Source organism: Zea mays, chromosome 3 (genome assembly GCF_902167145.1).
Source record: "Zea mays cultivar B73 chromosome 3, Zm-B73-REFERENCE-NAM-5.0, whole genome shotgun sequence".
NCBI lineage: Eukaryota > Viridiplantae > Streptophyta > Magnoliopsida > Poales > Poaceae > Zea > Zea mays.
This window is the reverse complement of record NC_050098.1, coordinates 210,269,691-210,275,567: the sequence shown is the minus strand read 5'-3', so window position 1 is coordinate 210,275,567 and position 5,877 is coordinate 210,269,691. Positions and strand designations below refer to the sequence as shown.

Sequence of the window (5,877 nt, the reverse complement as noted above, 5' to 3'; positions counted from 1 at the left end):
GCATGGTCTAGTTGGCACAGTTTGGTACCCATCTCGGATGGGTCCATAATGATCATTCATAAGAGCTTTTGGTACCCAAATAGCAATTTTGCTAGTTCTAGGTGATCTCATTACTGATCTAGCACAAGTGTATGGTTTGGGTCTCCTAAGTGAATGAGATTGAGATAGATTTACTTGCTTAGACTAGCTCCAACGGAGCAGCCAAACGGCCAGCCAAAGCCAATATGGCTGCCGTGGTGATACTGTAGCGCCTAGAAACAGGTTCCAACAACACAGCCAAAAGGAGCAGCTATTTTAGAGGGGATGAGAGAGAAAAGCTAGATTGGCTAGTTCAGAGCCGGCAGCCATTTTCTCCCCTTCGTCTCTGACAATCCGGACCCACTGCTGAGGCTTCTGGCCACTCGCCCTGGGAACCAGCTATTTTAGCTGCTCCGTTGGATACGACAGACGTATGGATGGCCAGCTAAATTACTGTGGCAAGCCAACGACCTGAATGCCTGCCCGTTTTGGCTAGTGCCTGTTGGAGATAGCCTTAGGAACCTTACCCTTTTTACATACCTTGGATAGATGACCCTGCTCACCACACTTGTAGCAGAAGCGTTGCTTAACCTGACATGACGCTTGCTGTTTGTCTTCTTTCTTAGTGGGGGTCATCCCGGAGAGTGCACGTGCTTGATTTATCATTAGCGGACAAGAAGTGATCGTATGGTTCTTGTCATTGCATCCGGAGCATCTCCTTATCCCTTCATCCTTGTCGTTGTATGGACACGACACAATGAGGTGTCCTGACTTATTGCACTTAAAGCACCTCCTTTTCCCTTTTCTATTTTGTTCTTGGATGACATAGAGAAATGGCCAGTGCAAACAACATGACTAATTGAATCTTTACCTTTTTCCAAGTTCATGTTGATTTCTTCATTTTTAGCTTTAGGAACATCCTTCTTATGGAGCTTAACACTTGCTGCAGTTTTTCCCGTCTCAAGCTTCTTCACCACGCGGCCGTGGATATCTTGAGAAGGTTGAACAATGCGTCTTCTCCTTAGTTGCTTTGTTTTCTTGTTCCTTTCTTTATTGATGGGCACTTTTTCTTTTGATCCTGCAGCTTGATGCTCATCCAAGAGTTGGCTTTCTTTTGAGCAACCAGGGTTAGCACATGGTGATATATTATCTAGATGTGCACGTGTGCAAGAATGAGGTTCATATGAATTTAGGTTTGCAACTACAACCTCATGAGCAATATCAAGCATGATATGTCTATCCAAAAGATTATCATGATAATAAGACAATATATCATATTTTTCAGTAAGAGCAAGTTTATCATGATTTAGCAATTCTACATGCCTCTCAAGCATGGCATTTTCCATTTTAAGTTGAGCAACACAAGATAAATCATCATCATTATTTCTTTGCTCAATTAAAACTGAATCATACCATTGGACCAAATCATCATGAGAGCACTTTAGCTCCTCATGTTCTTTGGTCATCTTCTCTAGGCTGTCGTTGGTTTTGATGAGAGTCTCCTCTAGCCTGAGAAGCGTCTCGCCTTGTTCCTTGTTCCTTCTCAACAGCTTAACCAAGAGCGCTTTGTCTTCTTTGTTGAGATGGGTGTAGAAACGACGAATCTCCTCTTCTTCCACATCGTCGGTCTCATTTTCCCTGTCATTATTGTCAGTGGAAGCAAAACAGGAAAATGTACCTTGTGATGATGTAGACTCCTCATCCTCATATTCCTCCTCATCATCGCTTTCATATCTACTTTCATCGTTAGCAGCGGAATAGAAGATCATGTCTCAAAATGCCCTGCACTTCAAATATAACTTGTACCACAGATAAGTGTTGAAGTGCAGATATAAAAAGTGAGTAAGACAGAGAGTTAGCACACAATACATAGCGAAGCACACAGACGCAAGAATTTATCCCGAGGTTCGGCCAAGCCTGAAATGCTTGCCTAGTCCTCGTTGGAGTTAGCCACACCTGGGCTTGGAGTCTATTTCAACTCCTTCCTACGTTTGCTCAGATCTGCCAGTATGACAGATAGAGCCTTCCACTATGTTGAGTTGGGTTACAACAAAGCTGCGGCTGCTTACAATCTTCTTGATAGCACTCCGGCAGAGTAACAGTGCGCTCAAGACTTTGCTCTAGCTCTTTGCAGCACCTCTCCACTCTCTAAAAGCTTATAACTTTGCCTTCACACAAACTAGAGAGATATACACGAGAGTGAGAGAGAGAATCGATCCGAGTGATGTATACAATTGTTGGCTGCACTTGTTTGTTTGTTGATGACGCCTAGGGGTCCCTTTTATAGACCCAAGGGGTCTAGGAGCCGTTGGAATCCATTTTGGAAGGCAATACTTACTTTCTGTCGGGTAGCGCACCGGACAGTCCGGTGCACCACCGGACAGGTCCTGTAGCTTGTCCGATGCGCGATCTCCTTCCAAATTGGGCTCACTTGACCGTTGGAGCAACAGTCGCCTTGGCTCACCGGACACTGTCCGGTGCTCACCGGACAATCTGGTGGACCAACTATCCGTTGGCCCAGGCCACACGTCGCCCGCTGATCGCGCTGCCGACTGTTGGCGCAGTCGACCGTTGGCTAACCGGACAGTCTGGTGCACCACCGGACAGTCCGGTGAATTATAGTCGTATGCCGCCAAACTTCTCTCGAGAGCAGCCTGTTCACCGGAGTTCAGTCTAGCACACCGGGCACTGTCCTGTGCACCACCGAACAGTTCGGTGTGCCAGACTGAGCTGAGTCTTGGCTGTACACAGCCAAGTCTTTTGCATCTCTTTTCTTTTCTTCTTTTCTCTGTTTCTAATACTTAGACAAATATATTAGTACACAAAAACCAATGTACTAAGTCTAGAAACATACCTTCTCTTTGATTTTCACTTCTTTAGTATTTGGCATGATTGAGATTTATGTTGGACTCATAAACCATCAAGTCAGCTTGACTTGATCTATATTGACATTTCTGAGCTCCAACATCCTGCAAAGGTCACATAGAATATCTCCAATCATAGGAACAACCCAAAATAAAGGTCAAGGTGCACTTAGCTCTTTTAGGCTGCTTCCTGTTCTGATTTTGACATTGGTTCTCCTTCTAATGTCCTTGTTCACTTTTTGAGCTTGGTCTTGAGCCTTATGACTTACACCATATAATTGTAGACGTTACCTCATTGGTTGTAAGTCATGTCCTTATGTAGTGTTCCTTGATGCACCATAACTCTTCTTAACTCGATCAACCTCGATTCCGCAAGTCTCCTTCTTCACCCCTCGCTTTGGGTTCCTGGTCTCCTTGACTTTCTTCCGTGCACTCGGTACCTCGAAGCTCTTCTTGCTTTCATCCTTGGTTTGATCGGTTGTCTCCAAGTTATGCATATCAAGTCTCACTTAAGCAATGTCCATCTTTCTTGTGATGTCCATTATCTATAGATAATTCCGTCTTTGGACCATCACACCTGTTTACTTGTGTTGAACCCTGTTAGCTTTGCATTCAGCACCTGTTCAACACTTAACACACTTGTTAGTCCTTTAATTGGGTTGTCATCCAAACACCAAAACCCACAAGAGAGCTTTCAAATTCAACCACCAAAATTTATTTAGGAAAAGGTTTGATCCTATTTCCCTTTCACCGATACCATGTCAGACACGACCACCATGTAGTCTCATAGCTTTAGGCCTAGCCACCTAACGCAAAACACCTCTAGGTCTAGTAGCACGTCTCTGATAGGAGGATCATGCACATCATGAGAAGATTGTTGCATGTCCCTACTGCTCTCTCGCATATCTCTTCCTCCTAACAAAACACAACCAAGTGAATACTCTTAGTGGTACCTCACCTCTCTCTTAGGTGGAGTCTTTTTGTAGGAAAGGGTCATCTTGGGTGGCTGTGGTGCTCTAGAAAGGGGATCACTAGAGATATCGGCAAAGTATCAAGTGGCTTCTTTAGATGGTTAGGTTTGGACAACCACACTTGTTTTTGAGGTGGGGCTCTTGGAGGCTCCTCAAACACTCTACTCTCAGCTGGGATGGCAGATTTAGGTGGAGGGAATTTGATAGGATGAGAAGTGGCTGAAGGTTTCTTTGAAGGTGTCAAGCCACTACACTCATCAACCTTACCATAACAAGCGTCATCCCATCCCTAGCAACAAAGCCTAATCCAGTCTGTCAATTCCCCTCCTGAACTGGCTAACATGAATTTATTGAAAAGTATTACTGCAATTTTGACATCATTTTGAGTTTGTGGTACTGCAGTACGACTGTTTCAAGGGAGTAGCATTGATTTAATTGTACTTTGTGTTCTAATAGCTGCTGAAAGAAAAATGGTCTTTTGTCTGATCTGTCACGTCAAATTGATGGCATTGCCTTCCTTTTGTGTTCAATTAGTAAAGTTTTGCTGCTTGTTGGGGACTCGTTCTCAACTGCTATGAATTAAGAACAAGGCAACATAAAATGTTAAATGTTAATGCCCTTCGTCCGCTGAAACATTATTCCTTTAAGGATTAACGAACTTCGGACGAAGGTTGAAGACGATGCAATTACGAAGGTTAAATCTTCGTAATTGAACTCCAATAGATTATATAAAATAATACGAAATATGAAGCATCAAAGGTAAATAAATTATAAATGAACAACATTACTTTCATATTGTATCAACTTAATGTATTCAAATATTAGATACATTTATACCTCTGCCTTGACAAAGATTAATTCCCGCGTGATGCGATTGCAATTACAGGAATGCGTGAACAGTAAAGGAATACTGTTCACTATTTATAGGCACAGGACACAGCCTGTGAGGAATTACAATCATGCCCCTCATAAAAGTTTACAACAACGACTCAAACACTTATGGACTAAAAGGTCATTCTACTTTTAAGTCGGTTTGTAATTCCGAAGCTTCATGAACAGCAACCTTCGGTCATCACGTGCAGACAGCTTCAACCGAAGCTGTTTCTTCCTGCAGGACCTTCGGCGACGAAGCATGGTCCCAACAGTAGCCCCTTCGCGGTGCTAGATCGTTTTTCGTAACGACTTGATCCGTGAAAAAAGTCTCTTAGGCTTCAGGAAGTCGAAGGTCCGAAAAACACCTTCCCTGAGCTCGTTGTCGAGAAACGATTCAGTTTTCGAGCGCGTAGCGGTCCCACCCTGCAGGGTTACTATTTGGTCTCTGCGGTCCACCGCGCAGCGGGTGTAAGCAACTGTTTGCCTGGTGTACAAATCCTGACGATTCACCTTCTTACCTACAGCACTATATAAACAGACAGGTAGGTGTGAAGTTACCACAACATTCATTGCTATTGCACTGTTTTGCTGCCAAAATTTTTAACCATAGCCGAAGCTTGACTCTCGCAATCAGACGAAGCTCCAGTTTAAAGCTTACTTCGTCAGAAGAAAAAACTTCGGAAGAAAAAGTTTTTTAGTTCCCAAGAAATTCAGAATTAAATGGCCAGAGTGCGCTCTACCGCTAGAGTTGAGCGTGAGGGAGGCGAAGCCGAAGGAGCGGAGACTGTTCCTATCTCCGAAGCGATGCAACGATCCGGACTGGTGACCTCGGAAGGAATCCGTACTGCCGAGGCAGAGCAGACTGTTGTCGAGACAGAAGAAGTTGCTGCCGAAGCGGAAGAAGGAAATATTGAGGAAGCTGATTCCGGTGATGATTATCATATTGCCGTGCCAAGCAAGCCCAGCCACTTGGACTTCGGAAAGTCGACTGTCTCCAAGGCTGATTTCTCCAAGATGGTGAAGTCGGGTTATTTCAGTGAGAATGAGAAAAAGCTACTTCGCTTCGGGGGGGGGGGGGGAAGAAACTACCCCGAAGCAAGAAAAAGATGAAATAGTCATTTTCAAGAGCTTCCTAAAAGCTGGGTTGAGAT

The 5,877-nt window shown here is 44.1% G+C and overlaps 1 long non-coding RNA gene across 1 annotated transcript; it reads left to right on the top strand.

Moving 5' to 3' along the window:
* The first annotated feature begins 554 nt into the window (after positions 1-554).
* On the top strand, positions 555-1,331 carry LOC118476752 (uncharacterized). The gene is made up of 2 exons (XR_004857362.1): positions 555-1,018; positions 1,103-1,331. It is a non-coding gene; the product is annotated as an uncharacterized lncRNA (long non-coding RNA).
* Positions 1,332-5,877: the final 4,546 nt, after the last annotated feature.